Source organism: Monodon monoceros, unplaced genomic scaffold, assembly GCF_005190385.1.
Source record: "Monodon monoceros isolate NGI ecotype Baffin Bay Population unplaced genomic scaffold, NGI_Narwhal_1 Super_Scaffold_21, whole genome shotgun sequence".
NCBI lineage: Eukaryota > Metazoa > Chordata > Mammalia > Artiodactyla > Monodontidae > Monodon > Monodon monoceros.
In genome coordinates this window covers 26,118,404-26,134,811 of record NW_021703778.1, presented here as the reverse complement: position 1 = coordinate 26,134,811, position 16,408 = coordinate 26,118,404, and the positions used below count along the sequence as shown (strand labels likewise).

The following is a 16,408-nucleotide window of genomic DNA, read 5'->3' as shown; positions in this document are numbered from 1 at the left end:
TCATGGGAAGTTTATTACATTGTGTCTTTCAAGGAATTAATACATTTCATTTAAGTTATCTAACTTTAGGTCATAGAGTTGTTCATAATATTCTTTTATTATCCTTAATGTCCATAGGATCATTAGTGATGGCCCTAATTTCATTTCCAATATTAGTAACTTTTTCTTCTTGTTTAGCCTGGCTAGTGGATTACCATTTTATTATCTTTTCAAATAATCAGGTTTTGATGTCATTGATTTTTCTAAGTTTTCCTGTTTTCAATTTCATTCATTTCTGCTCTAATTTTAATTCTTTACTTCTATACTTTTTGAATTTGTATTCCTCTTCTTTCTCTTGTTTCATAAAGGAAGATTACGTTATGGATTTTAGCTCTACCTTCTTTCTGATACGTGAATTCAATGCTGTGAGTTTTCTTGTAAATATTGCTTTTGCTGCATCTCACAAATTTTGATGTTTTATTTTTAAATTCAAATTTCAACTTGACTTTGAAAAAGTTTAATTTTTATTTATTTGGTTTAAAATATTTTTAATTTCTCTTGAGACTTCTTCTTTCACCCATGTGTTTTAGAAGTGTGTTGTTTGATCGCCAGTATCCTACGTTTTCCAGTCATCTGTCTGATATTAATTTCCAGTTTAATCTCACTATAAGAGTCTACTTTATATTATGTCTATTCTTTTATATTTGTTAAGGTATGTTTTATGCCACAGAATATGGTCTATCTTTGTGACTGTTCCATGTGAACTTGAAAAAAAATGGGTAATCTGATGTTCTTGAAATCCAGCGGATTGATGGTGCTGTTAAACTATATCCTTACTGATTTTGTGCCTGATTTATCTGTCCATTACTGACCGAGGTGTCTTGAAATCCCCTGCTATAATAGTAAATTTATCTATTTTCCTTATAGTTTTATCACCTTTTGTTTCATTTATTTTGATATTCTGTTGGTAAATGCATATACATTATGGATTGTTATGTCTTCTTGAAGAACTGACACCTTTATTGTTATATAATGTCTCTTTTCTTTTGATATCCAAATGGTTTATTTACATGATATAAAAAGCATATTTCCAACACTGCATCAAGTATCTGAGAATAACATTATTTTTAATAAAAACAAAACCTTCTGGAGAGATCCTCCCTCTTTCAGGTCAGGCAGCTCAAATGTCCACCATGTCTAGCAGTGCAGAGACATGGAGCTCAGAGGCAACTTCCACTTCCCCTGAACTTGGGATCAGCCTTTCCAAGTGCTTCAGAGATGTGCCTGTTGCCTCTGACAGCTGCAGTGGCTCCTGTCCTTTCATCCTGAGGGCTAGTAGTTGCAAATGTTTTCATCCCAGCTCCAATAGTCTAAGGCAGAGATGGCCAGAATCTGAGGAAGGTTGAGGGGAAGGGAAGTTGAATCTGTAAATGCTCCTCAGTTTTCAGACAACCACTGCTGAAGTTGATCTTCAAACCTCTTTCTCCAACAGCAGATTCTGGACAGACGCTGGGCAGGAGCTCCTGGCCAGAGGCTCCACACACCACATTTTCAGCACTGGGAAGCCTCCCCTCTTGGCCAGGCTCCACACTCATCTTCCCTGAAAACTGTTTGCAGAAGGATGACAAGACTTTATCCCCAAACTCCCCTGACTTAGCTGTTGCGCCTTCTGTGTCTGGCTGGTACCCAGGACAAAGGAACATCATAGTTTTTCAAGTGATTTTTTAACAGAATATACACATATCTGACCATCTTCACTCAGTGCCTCCGATACAACAAAAAGCCAGGGGGCCGTCCAGTGCCCCAGCCTGTGGTTGATGCACAAGGCAATGACCTCCTCCTGTGGGATCTGGCAACCGAGGACCCTGCCTGAGCCAAGAGGGAGGCCTGGCAGGGAGGGGTTTGGGGGAAGGGCAGTGCATTTTTTTCCAGACTTACACTCTGCAAAGCGGGTTCTGACCTGTGACTGGAGGACGGGCTGCATCTGGCGAGAGCTGAGGCTCTGGAGGCACAATGGACTGGACGACCAGGGAGCGCAGGGGGGCCCAGGAAGCCGCAGGGCAGCAGTTCCATCCATAGAAGCCAACTACAGCACGCCCCGGCCAGGCCGGGTGCTCTGGGGAGTGCTGGTGAAGGTGAAGAAGCAGCCACCTGCCCGCCCACCAGTCCCCACCCGGCAAACTCGGTGATGGGCCAAGACAGGTCGCAAGCTGCTCGGAGGTCAGGCCAGCCCACTGTTCAACAGTTCATTAACGGTGTTGGGCTCCTGGGACGAACCCCGCCAGCAGCCTTTCTTCCGTCACGAAAAACCTAACACTAAACTCCTGGCTAAGCCCATTTTCCTCGAATGAAAGTCTGGCTGCAAAGGGGCCCCGGGGCAACGGGAGACCAGGGGTTGCTCGGCCTGTGAAACCTCAGTCGGGCATTGGAAACCATTCGTGGCAAGAGAGATCTCAAAACCGGCATAATTGGAAACCAGCTTACCTGAAACCAACTTCTGTATCATCAGAGCATCTTCTCCTCCTTCTCTTCTCCCCTGCGACTGCACTGGGCTGGGCGCAGAACCTCGTGTTTGCGCTGAGAAGAACGACATCCTGCAGGAGAGATGCTGGAGCGCCGGACACCGCGGAAACCCTGAGCTTTTACCACACGCTGCACTGTTTCTTCCCAAAATGAAATCTGACCAAATTGAAGTGGCCGCGTGGCCTGAACTGTTCTAAGGAACCACAGGAAGATGTTGAGAAACGCCAGGCGGCCGGCGGTCTGAGAGGACTAGCAGGCTTCAGCTTCTGACCCGATGACTGAGGGTTATAAATCCAGGGAGCACAAATCAGTCCTCTTCCCGAAGCAGCCTGCTCAACCCGGGAGCTCCCTTCACCTTTGTGCCTGGCACGCCGCCCACTGCACTGGGGCCGTGGCCCGGCTGGAGGCACAGGCTGGACGGCTGCCACACAGCGAGCCCTTCACAAAACCCTGGGCAGGAAAGGCAGCGGACTGACTTCCGGTTCCCGACTTCCGGTCCGCCCTGCGTGCTGGGGCCCTGCGTGCTGGGTCCCTGCGCTCAGGTTCTGCTCCCCAGCCAGGCAGGCTTGGCCTGCAGTGTCTCTTGTTATCACTGGTAATATAGATGAGATTTACTGTATGGAATTGGTTCACGTGATTATGGAGGCTGATGAGGTCCACAATCTGCAGGATGGTCAACAAGCTGGAGATCTGGGAGAGCAGATGGTGTGGCTCCAAGTAGGAAGGCCCTCAAGCTCCAGACCCAAGAAAAGGCTTGTTTCACTTGGAGTCCCAAGTAGGTGCAAAAGGCAGTGTCCCAGTTTGAAGACTGCCAATAGAATTCTATCTTACCCAGGGAAGGGTCTGCTTTTTTTGTTCTATTCAACTCTATTTTTCTATTCTATTCAACCGATTTGAGGAGGCCCACCCACATTGGGGAGCACCCTCTGCTTTGTTCAGTCTGCTGATTCAAATGTTAATCTAATCCACAATCACCTTCACAGACAAACCCAGAATTATATTTGACCAAGTGTCTGGGCACCTTGTGACCCAGTCAAATTGACATGAAAAATTAAGCATTACATCATCTTTTTAAAAAAATTAAATTGGAAAAAGAAATACAAATGAAAGAGAAGAGGAGGAAATGCATATGCAGTCCAATATCAAATAGGTTTCTAGTCGATGGCTTCTTATTCATTTCTTGCTTATTCAAGTATATTTAGCCACATTTTACTGGGTTTATTTTCTTAATCCCACTTGTCATGCTATTCAATGAACAATGACAATGTGCAGGTATCGACAACTGTTGAAATTGTGGTTTCAGTACTGAAACATGCTCTAATTTGAAATTTTTATATTAATCAAAATTAATTGTCAAGATGAAGTTCAACAGATATAATGGACATGTGTAAACTACCTGGTTTATTTTATCAAAGTACTCTATATATCTAGGGGTCTTTATATAACGTTTTTAATCTTGACCACCTGTGAGATTCTTTGTACAATACAATTTACACCATTTTGAAAATATTACAGTTGGGGATAGCGAGATGAGTAGGACAGGAGACCTACTTTTAAGAAAGCTTAAAATCGAATACAGGTAATGCTAAGGATTACCACCTGTGCATATCATACACATGTTAAGTGCTATGGAAAATAATATTTTACAAAGCTAAGCTTTTTATAGAAATATTAATAAGTATGAAGTTTAAATTTTACTTGGGAAATCATGTTTTTGTTTAATCTTTGTAATATGTCTATTATTACTCTCTAACTTTTTGATTATTAGTTCTATGTCTCAGCTGTTTATTTTCAGCTGTTTATTTTCACTCTTCTCCATTTTTTTCTGTTTACAATATAATTAAAGAGTTGATACAAACTATAGAGTATTGCAAAAATATATCTTAGGATTGTGGACTTAACCTTTTATTTAAGATATAGTCAATGAAAGATTCTAGTTTGGTTGCTAAATTTTGTATGGTTAGAGTTTCATTCATAAAAGGAAAGGATTAAAGATTACTCTTTTAATTCATAAAATAGAAATTATTTCAAGCATACTTAATGTGTAAAGTGTATATAACAGAGAGGAAAGAATTCTAATTACATGCTTGACTTGAGGAACTTAATTTAGTTGCCTGAGAAAAGTTAGTTTGATAAAATATTTTTGTTGATGTAATTTCCACAGACCAACATGGTACTTTCACTCATAGACTGATTAATTGGTGACAACTGATATTTTTATTTTTGTTTCTAAAAAGAGTAATAATAGGTATGTTAGATAATAACATATAATAGATACGTTACAAAGAATAAACAAAAACATGATCTCCCAAGTAAAATTTAAACTTCATATTTATTAATATTTCTATAAAAAGCTTAGCTTTGTAAAATACTATTTGGCTAATTGTAGTTCTGAATGAGAAAGTTAAAACACTGACTCTTCCTGGGAAAATATAGGAGGAAATCTCCATTGCCTGGGTTAGGTAAATATAACACATTAAGCAATAATCATAAAGTTTAAAGAAAAAGATGCATTGGTCTCCATTCAAACTAAGAAATTCTGTTTATTAAATCATGCCAGGAGCATGAAAATATAAGCTACAACATGGATGGATTTTGCTTCTAAACGTGACAAACTAAGTCTCTACCAGATAACCCTCTGCAAAATGCAACTGAAAATCTTGGACATAATAGGAAAAGCAACTACCTGAAGAGTGAACAGCAACAGAAAGACTCTGGTGAGGAATGCACACTTTGAGAGGATTAGAGCCTGGGAGCTATCAAGGTTCTTTTGCTTGTAGCCTTGGGCCAAGTTCAGTCTCTGTGGCATGTACCATCTTTCTGGCCAGAGATACCTGGAAAGTGGGGTTGGGAAACACTGAAAGCTGAAGAGAGGGGAAGAATCCCCCAAATATTTCTACCCACATCTCCGACTGACCCCTGAAACCACATGTATAGGATGGACTGAAAACATCTCGGCTAAAGACAAATGATCTGGGCTAAGACCCAGCTGCATCCTAAGGAATACAGTTTACAGCTCAAACTCAGTGAAGAAAATTATTTGCTAAGACATATGAAACAATATTCATCAGAGAAATCTTACAGGATTCAGAATCTCCTTAAGTTAATATTCATAATACCTAGGGTATAATCCAAGATTAATAGACATATGAAGAATCAGGAAAATAGAACACATTCTCAGAAGAAAATCAATGGAGTCTGATCCTGAGATGAACCAGATGTTTCAACTAATAGACAAAAATTTTAAAGCAGCAGTTATATGTATTTTTAATAAATAAACATATTTTCAACGAATGAGAAAGACTAAGTATTAAGAAAGAAGTAAAAATAACGAAGTTTTATTTTCATTTCAAATGTCAATTCTGCAAAGAAAAATAGAATTTATGGAATAAAATATTCACACACAATAAAATTGCTAAAATTAAAAAGCAGTTAACACTAAGTGCTGAGGAGGATGTGGATCAGGAAATTTCATACATCACTGGTGGGGATGAAAAATGTTCTGGAAGTTTTTCAAAAGTTAAACGTATATGTAACAAGTGACTCAGTAATTCTATTCCTCGGTATTTACCAAAAAGAAATTAAACTATGTCAACAAAGACTGGTACATAGCAGCTTTATACTTAACAGCCTAAACTAAAGCCAACTCCAATGCCCACTAACGGAACAGATCCACAAACTCGGTCTCCTCACAATTATAATAGTACGCAGCAACAAAAGTGAGTGTCGGGCTTCCCTGGTGGTGCAGTGGTTGAGAGTCCGCCTGCCGATGCAGGGGACACGGGTTCGTGCCCCAGTCAGGGAGGATCCCACATGCCGCGGAGCAGCTTAAGAAAAAAAAGTGAATGTCTTACTTTTATTAATAACGTGTATATCAAAAAAATAACATGTATATCAAAAACACTTTAATGACTGAAGGAAGACAGATACAAAAGAAGATACTTTATAATTCCTTTAGTATCACATTCTGAAACTGGCTAAACTGTTTTGTACTTACAGACTGCAAAGCAATGTCTACGTGGGTTTGGGATGGAGGAGCTAATAATGTTGTGAAGCACAAAGGGTCTTTGTGGGACGAAGCAGTGTTGTGTCTTTTTTTTTTTTTTTTTTCGGTACGCGGGCCTCTCACTGTTGTGGCCTCTCCCGTTGCGGAGCACAGGCTCCAGACGCGCAGGCTCAGCGGCCACGGCTCACGGGCCCAGCCGCTCCGCAGCATGTGGGATCTTCCTGGACCGGGGCACGAACCCGTGTTCCCTGCATCGGCAGGCGGACTCTCAACCACTGCGCCACCAGGGAAGCCCAGTGTTGTGTCTTAATTGTGGCAACAGCAAAATATTTTAATAGGCAGTCGAAAATATGTAGGGTTAGCATCAGAACTTACTCAACTGTTGACGAGTTATAGGATATTAAATTTAAAAATTTGTTTAAATGTTCTTAACCCAGGTTTCCTTTGCTTAAATGATAGAGATTCTTTTCATTATTCTTAAAACCTGTCAGCATCAAGGAACATATTTTGTGAAATGCTGCTGTAGGGGGATAGAAAAATAACAAACCAAGGAAGCTAAGTGTAAACCCCTTAGTCCCTTGTAGAAGATAGAGCAGGAATACAAATATCTCTATCACATTTAGGGCTAAGTGCTATAAAAAGATTTTTTAAATGTGCTAGAAATTTTAACAATGTATCTCCCATGTCCCTTCTTAAATGCAGTTTAAAGACACGAGAATGAGACCTTTTGAGCTAAAATTTCCCCTGGTAGTCTCTGTTTTTAATATAACCTACGTGCTAGAAATATTAACACCTTCCTAATAAATTTAGATATGAAGAGAATTCCCTTAAGAAACAAGAAGAATTGTTTTGATATATAATTATTTAGTTGTGGGAATTTCAGAGGAACATAAAAATGTTGCTGAGTAGGTACAAAATTCTATAGGTTTAGAGATAATAACACGGACCCAATTCATGTAATCCTGTATAACATCAAGGGAACTCTTAAGTTCTATTTTGCTAATAAAGTAGAAGCTAAAAGGTGAAACAGTTTCACATATTTTCATGTCCAGCAGTCTAAATAAAACCTAAAGGAAAGATTGATCTGTGCTTTATGTTCTTCCCCCACCTTTCTCAATGCCCCTAACAGAATTGATTTATTTGAGCATCTAGTTTTTAAAAGAACAGTTTCTAGCAAAGCTTATGCCTATAGTAACCTTTGGCGGTTTGTCATTCAAAAGGCATGGTAACCCTTGACCAACAGATTTTACAACTGTTTATCTTCCTTTGAACCTTACACACATTGAACCCAATTTGCTGAGTAGGTGTGTTTTTCCCTTGTTCATGTTTTTAACACATTTTGGAAGCTGCTTTACTTCTTATGGTATGCTAAATGCTGCCTTCGTGGTGTTAAAATAATAGAGTTTCCCCAAACAACTATATTATTTTCATCACATAGTTTACCTCGCATTATTTCAAGTCCTTTTTCCCATCCTAGTTTACCATCCTGAGTTTGAGCTGCATAGCTGAGCCGGCCTTGGGCAGGTTGCAAATCGCACACCAAAGCACCTGGGCCCAAGGTCACCGCTGACTGCAGGACCTCTGATTCATTCTTCACTGCAACAGCAGGGCCTGGGAACTCCGGCATTCACTCCAGTTCTTGACAGAGACTAAAGTAAGGGGTTCTTTCCAAGCATGCCATGATGTCCAAAAACTTTTGTGCATTCCTAAAATGTTGAACTGTTTGAAAAGGCTCAATAAAGAATGAAAAATCTACACGCACAAAAGCTAGCATTAGTTTGGAAAGACAGAACATTCCAGGGCTGCCCTGTTTCTGACTCCAGTTATTGGGAAATCTATGCCTCGTCATGGGAGTAATTTTTCTTTGCCTTGCTCCCACCCTCTCCAGCTCCTAGTCTTGAGTTATATACAGCTTGAGTTATATACGGCTTTGGTCATGGACTCAGAGAGACTCCATTACTGCAGACCCACACAGGCCTCTGAGGCAGAAGTTACCACTCGCTGGGTCTTCCCTCCCTTATAACATTTAGTTTTTCTGTTCTTCTATAACGTACATGGAAGAAAGTTGGAGGAGAGTATCTGTTTTCACATTTTACACATAGCAAAGTATGATGAATGGCTGAGGTATTTAAGTTCACATAATAGTTATCAGCCATTCAAGGTATATGGTGTCTTGACTTTCTGTTTAATTCCTCACTAGACCATATTGTTAAAAAAGACTCTATCATATGGTTTTCAAATCATTAAACTCGGAAAAAAATTAAAATATCCAAAAAAAAATACTTGTAATTGTACACAGGAGATTCAACTGGCTACCAGAGTTTTAAATGCTTACTTGGATATTTTTGGCCATGTGTGAATATAAATTACATGCAAACATAGTCTTTGTCATCAGAGTGAAATAGCTTATTATGACTAGGAGTACTGAACTAATTTGTTACATTTATTTTATTTTGTATTTTGAAGTTGATGTTAATATGAATGTTGGAATATAAGCGTCCTTGTAATTGGATTACCAGACTGAGTATTAAAAAAGATGTGAAAAAACTGCTTCCAGTTCTATTAGGTTCAAAAAGATTTATTGAGATCCTGAAATATCAGACTTGCCAAAGGGGAGAACCATCTTCCAAACTCATCTTTCTTTTCTAAATTTGGTTGTCCAAAATCACTGCATTTACTGCAATTAATAAAAAATCTCTGGCAAGGCATAAGAGTGTTCCTGATGAAAGCTGCAAGCGCTCTCCCCAAAAGACTTGGAATGACACTAAATTAATATGAGGGAGGAAAGGAAGAATTAATTAGTACATGATAGCAGAGCATTAGATGTTGATTTATTAGTCAGGACCAGCGTTAGCCGAGTTTACTTTATAAACCTCAAACCGTATCCTTCCCAGGTTCGTTCTCATCACCACCATAAATTGTATATATATTAACTGATAATAATTTGTCAGAAACAAACATAAGGGGCTCTTAGTCAGATGGTGACACAAGTGTGGATGTGTATATTTCCTGTTATTAAAATGACCAGAGGAATATAACAGTGATGGGGGAAATTGCATCAGCATACAAAAATGAAGTTCCCTAACATAAGCAAATGAAAATAGACACAAAGCAGGGCTCATAATATTATTGCCAGACATAGTAGTGTTCAAGGCAATAAACTTGAAAGGAATAATGAGGACTATTTTCTCTTGATAAATGTTACAATGCACATGAAATGTGGGGTTTTTTTGGTATAACTAGATTTTATTTTTCCTATATTGCCGATTTTATAATTCTGATTAATTAGAATAAATGCTGACCCGAATACGTTTTATGTGCAATATTCAGCTAAAATGAGTTTTATGTGCAATATTCTGGTGCTTTAATGCCCCCTTTTTTGGAGGAATGGGTAATATTATTTTTTACAGGTGCAGAAGGAGGTGGTAGTGAGTAAGACGATTGAACTAAAGGAACTATGTACATGTTAGTCATTCACTACACCCCTTCACAGGTACGGAACAATGGGTTTTGTTAAACTGTATCACATAAATGCATACAGAAATCTATTTAATTGTTACTAGCAAACTTTATTGGGTCAATAAAATTGGAAAAATCTGAGAAAATCATAAACTGTTGTGCTAAAGAGCATGTAATAAAAAATGTAGAGCAAAATATTTATAAATGCAAGGATAATATAGGACAATTTAAGCTACAAAATAATTAATGACAGTGATGAATTATAACTAATAAAATAAAACAACTATCCATGAGTCTCTCCTGATGTAAATAATCAAATAAATAAATAAACAGGAGAGAAGGGAAAACTTTGCCTTACAGTATAATTCCAACATATAAATAGAGAAGGAATGTGAAAATGGAAAATCACCATTTACAAACACCACACAATCAAATTTATTTCAAGCAAAGATGATCATAGATGCTAAAATTAGTGGGCAAAAGTCTGAAGAGACACAGAGTATTTCCATGCTCTAAAAATGTCACTACACAAGATACGTTTTAATAACAAAGGGAGAAATTAAAGTCGTATTTTATCCAAGTTACCATAGTGAACATTATAAGAAATGAGAGATATCAATGCCCATACCTCGTGATGTGAGGCACTGAGAAGGGCACAGTCTGTGATATTCTGGCAAAAACATGCCTAACCTGAATTTAATCAGAATGAAACATCAGACAAACCTAACCAGAGGGGCATTCTAGAATATAACTGGCCGGTACACTTCAAAGTGTCCAAGTCCTGAAACACAAATGAAGGCTGATCAGCTTTCCCCGACTGGAGGAGATTAAAGACCCAAACAACTAATAGGAACAGGGGTCTGGGATCATCTCCTGGAGTAACAACAAAAAAAGAGCAACAGTTTGATAACTGACAAATTCAAATAAGGTCTGTAGATTAGTGGATAGAATCTTATTGATGTGTTACTCATAATTAAAGCAACCTCATACATTCATGCCGATATTCTCATAATATAATCGTATGATACACAGATGTAGCATTAGAAGTAATTTTAAGCCCTCTTCCACAAGAGAAACCAATACATTGAAAAACCTTACTCCTGTTCTTGGACAAGTTCAAGTCTTGTGGGTCTGTTTCTCTACCTCAGAATGGGATCAATAACATAAATTTCTTGTTTTCAGTTTCAAATATATAAAAATAAGTGCCATAGGAAGTTCTTGTAATTCAGTAGCACTCAAAAATGATAGTAGGGGGCTTTCCTGGTGGCGCAGTTGTTCAGAGTCCGCCTGCCGATGCAGGGGACGCAGGTTCGTGCCCCGGTCCGGGAAGATCCCACATGCCGTGGAGCGGCTGGGCCCGTGAGCCGTGGCCACTGAGCCTGCGCGTCCGGAGCCTGTGCTCTGCAACGGGAGAGGCCACAACAGTGAGAGGCTCGCGTGCCGCAAAAAAAAAAAAAAAAAAAAAAAAAGATAGTAGGCTCTTCATTTTTTCTCCTATTTATTATATTGTAAATCCTGATACCTCAATTTTAAGTACAACCGCTTATGAGATCTTCTTGACAGTCAATTATTATTGAGAGACTGAATATGCAAATGAACAATGGCCAGACCACACATGACAACAGAAGTCTGACCCACAACCTCTACAGAAATCACTCCAGGACTCCCAGACAGGGACGACGGCTGCCGTCCATCATGTTTTTGCCACCATCTCAGGACCAACCAGAGAAAGCCAATGTGCTCCTTCAATAGTCACATACTTCCTTTTCCTTCCTTTATTTTGATCTTTGACTATTTTCTACAATTAAATCTACTAACAGTCCTACGTAGAGCATCAAATAATGCACACAATTTTTAACTGTTCTCACATTAAAAATATTTAATCTTTCATTTGCCTGTGGTTGTTCCCCCCACAGTTTCTAAAGACAAATTTTTCCCGTAAAACTATACCTCCGAGAAATCTGATGATGCTGGCATAGTGTTCTGGACTCTTGCTGTGGTACCACGGCCAGCAGGATGCTCCTTTATTAAAAAATGTAGAGCTCACTTGCAGCCACTCTCATAGCCAGAAGATCGAAAGCAAGATATTTTTAAACACAGGTTTTTATGAGACATGTATTTTATGGAATTACATTAAGACCAAATAATAAGAAAATCACTATGATGCTCTGAGCGTGGTGTAGATTTTCCTGGCTCTGGTTGTGCCATTCTGTTGGCTTGACAGTACCACCCTGTGCATGTAAATATATGCAATGGTCTGTGGAGGCACCATGTGGCTTGGCATGCCAGTTATCACTCTTCCCCCACAAGATGTCTTATCTGGAAAGGTCACTATGGCAGGAGATGGGCAATTGGTGGGAATCTATGGTAGAAGAAGACTTCACGAATCTTTCTCCAACATTACAGCCTCCTCCTAGCACACAGCATCCCCTCCACAGACAGGACAAACAGCAGGTACTTAAAAGGACCCATCTGAAAAGCTGGCCTTAGTTTGGTTTTTGGTAGGATTAACCTAGATGTAAGCTTATGTTCCTGCTCCTCATTTGGGATTTTGTATGTAAACTTCGAAACAACTTCAAAAATGTTCATTTACATAGAGGTCAGATTTGTTGGATTTTTCAACCAGTTCTAGATTGCAATATCAACTCCCCTCAACTTGTGATTTTCCTCTCCATTCTGCCTCCTTGAACGGTCATCCAGTTCACAGAGAATCATATCTTTGGAGTTGTTTTTTCTCTTTCTCATTGTCCAAATCTAGGTCCTATGTACATTCTTCTTCCTACTCTTTGCCTCCACTGCATTACTTACATTCACTGGGGACTAAATTTTACCAAGCATGGTCCAAAGTGCTGGAGAAATGAAGATACACAATCCCTGCTATTCATAGTATCACAGTTCAGTCAGGAAGGTAGGCAAGGAAAGCAGCACCTACAGAGAAGAAGAACGGGGTCAAGGTGTACATAGGAGTGGAGCGTTACTCAGATGGTGGGGACGTGTGGTTAGGCAGGTTTCCTGGAGGAGAGGCAGCTGAGATGAGCGTTAAAGGGTCAGTAAAGGATGAGGCAGAGCCAGCTGCAAGGAGAGGGACCTGCGTATGCACTCAGGGCCCGCACTTAGAAAGGACCCCTGCTTGGCTTAATGCTCTGATGTCATCATCTTGAAATTCTTAGTCATTTTTGGCCAAGAGGCCCCACATTTTCATTTTGCATTCGGCTCTACAGATTATGTGTCTAGTTCAGGAATGAGGGAATACACATGGAAAGGCACAGAGGCATCAAAGAGCATGGTAAGCTGAGGCGTGGCAGTGGGTTCAGTGTGACTGCAGGGAGGTGTGGGGGGGGCCTGACTGGGTAAAAGTCTGGTGAATAAGAGGAGAACCTAAGGTGAGGGCGGGCCACACTTACGGAGTGAGAAGAGGGCTGCACTAAGCTCCAGAGAGAATTTCCGTGTAAAGAGGTAACAGAGGTAGAGACATCTGCAGAGGAGATAAAGGAAGTGTGGCCAGAGAATAGGGAAGGAATAGGAAGTGGAGAATTGGTGAAGTGAGACAAATGAATTTGGTCTCACTTGAGAATTTGGGTTTGCCATATGGAGGATATTGAACGACAGTGGACATAATTATAGGAGTAATGAAGAAAGGTTTCAGCGGGTTCATGGCTATGCTGACGGAAAGGAAGAGATTAGAGAGGGCAATGTTAGTATTACAGAAGAGGAAGGGAAGGGAATGATGATGGAGCAAGTTCCCAGGAAACAAGGCAGAGAGTCCTCGTCCCCTTGGACTTAGATTACAGGAGGGGATCCCACTAGCATCTCCCCAGCATTAGCCCATATGTACATCTCTGACAGAGCGGCCTCATCCAAAGCCACATTCAGTGGTGACTCCTCTGTCATGGCACTAACTGGCTCCCTTGACTCTTTACGTCTCTACTTTCCTCATCTCAGCATAATTTTTATCCATCCTTCACACTGAGCCCTTCCAAAGACTCTTCCTAAATGATGAATTTTTCTCACGACTCTTATTGTAACTGTTACCCATACTTCATAATCAACTAGAGTGAACTATCCCTAATGTACTGCATTTCTGCTGTGCCCACTAATCCCTTCTGAGAAAAAATACACCATGTTTCTTTAGTCATCCTTAAGTTCTTCTGTGTCAGGCAACCTACCATCTTTCTTGTTAACACGGTTCAGAAACTGCATCAAGGTGCCCCCGGGGAGCAAGCCAACTCGTGGGGGCACCGCAATATATTTTAAACTTTTGAAGGAAACACAGAGATACTTGACATCTGTCAAACACTGCTAAGATACTAGCTTCAATAATTAGTGGTTTCAACATGAGATCACACTATATTACTTTCAGTAATGTCACATCTTTGCAAAGCAGAGGTTTGGGTGCTTGCTGTGAAAAAAGCATGTGCAGTGAAAATCAATGCAGATCGAGAAATGAGGATTAAGAAATTGTGCAATGCCCAACAGGTGTACATTTTCTAGTACTGAGTAATGGTAGTTATTTAACTATAAAATAAAACTATTATTTATCTTTCAACTTACGTGTATTATTTTTTCCAATGGCCACTAAGTTGTTAAGACATAAACACTTAATAAGATTTTTGGACTCAGCTACTTAGTAAACGGAACTGTGTTTATTTTGGAATAGAGTAATGCAGACAGAGACACCAAGGCAATGTGTGGATTGACCAAGCTTGAGGATCTCTGCCCTGTGTTTTTAGACTAGGGACCCAGACTGAAGCCAACTGTGGCTCTCTGGCCAGCAGTCCGCAGTGGATCTGCTATGAGATCACAGTCCAACAGTGGAGAGAGCTGCTGAAACCAATCAACCCCAGCAGGTCTGCTCTCCATAGGAGAGTCCACATGAAATGCACAGATGAGGACCCCATAGTGGAATTGCATTGGGATAGAGTGGGGTCAGAAACCATGGTGGAGAAGCAGGAGGCAGCGAGTGTTTGGACTGTAGCCCTGCCTGTAACTAACCCACCTTCAGGACTGAGCACCAAAAAAGGAAGGAGCTGGCCATCCCACAGTGGGGCAGACCAGTCAGGGACAGGGAGAGACAGGGAAAGACTGACCCCTAGGAGCAGCCTGTGTAAGCTGTTTCATTACAGCTGCCCTTTTACTCTGTGTGTGGACAGAAGATGCCCCAGGTCCAGACCATGAAAGTGTCTTCTTATGTTTCTTTATAAATCTTTACATCCTTATACTAACTCCTCCCAACACATAGATCTGCTGTAGCTAGTGTGTTCTTGACCTTTGCAGTCCTCAAGAGCCTAATTATCATATTAGCACTTCGTATGTGTTGTTTGTTCCTTTAGTTGTTTTATATGTACTTTAAATTTCCTAAATTAAAGTTTTTGTTATCAGGAGACCTATTTTTATGTAAAACTCACAATATTAGCCACATATTTTTTTATTATAAAATATGATTTAACGTATAGCAGGCTGTGTACTTTTGAACCTTATCAATTCTGCTGCATTATTTTAAACATAAGAAAAATCGTGTCACTAAAAGTAAAACAAAAAGGCCAAGATGATATATAATGAGTCACATGACCACAATTCAGCCTTAAGGCTTTGATTCCAAAGCAGCGATTCCACTGCGCCGTGGGGTTAAATGTGCCTACTGAGTTGTCACTAATTGAGCCTTAACCTCCGTCAAAGGTATCAACTAAAATCCTCTTAACTGAATGTAGCATTATGTAATGTAGTGTAGAATTTGGTAAACGTGTCTTAGCCCAATAACACTCCATCCCATAAAATTAACGTTTCAATTGTAATACAAATTAAAATATTAATCTTAAGAGGTATTTGCTCAGCATGGTTCCTAGAGCATTACCTGTTAAAGTATGTATTGAGTCCCAGGGAGATCTACCAAGGGAAAATACCAGTTAAGTATCTTCTCTTTGCCAAACTTATCAACATTTTTTATGATTCTCTGTTATTAAAATATATATATATATACACACACACATATATGTTTTCATTTTGTACGTTAACAAATCTTGTCATCTAGAATTTTTTGCTAGCTTGCTTATCACCTGCTCCATTATGTGTTCCTGTAGTCTGTGTATTCTTCAGAGAGGTTATTTTTCTTTAGAAACTCCATTGTCTGGTGGTGAAATGTATTATCCCCCATATTGTGGGAGCCAGATATTCACCAACCCGAGATCACTCATGATTAATGACACTCAGATCTGAAGAATGTTGGCTTTGCTTATTGGGCTCTTACGCTACTTGTGTAATTCATATTGTGTGTCCTGAGGGAGGGGAAGGCAAAGGCTATATGAACATTTATGAAGACATAAATATATCTGTTCTTGTAGAACTGTTTCCATTTATGTAGACTGGTATATATTTTAGATATCCATTTAATGTCTAATCATTGCAATAGTCTGTGAAACATCTTTCTTACATAGGCAGCTACGC

The 16,408-nt window shown here is 39.7% G+C and overlaps 1 pseudogene; it reads right to left on the bottom strand.

Annotated features, from left to right (window-relative positions):
• Positions 1 to 1,159: 1,159 nt before the first annotated feature.
• On the bottom strand, positions 1,160 to 2,056 carry LOC114903795 (annotated as a pseudogene).
• Positions 2,057 to 16,408: the final 14,352 nt, after the last annotated feature.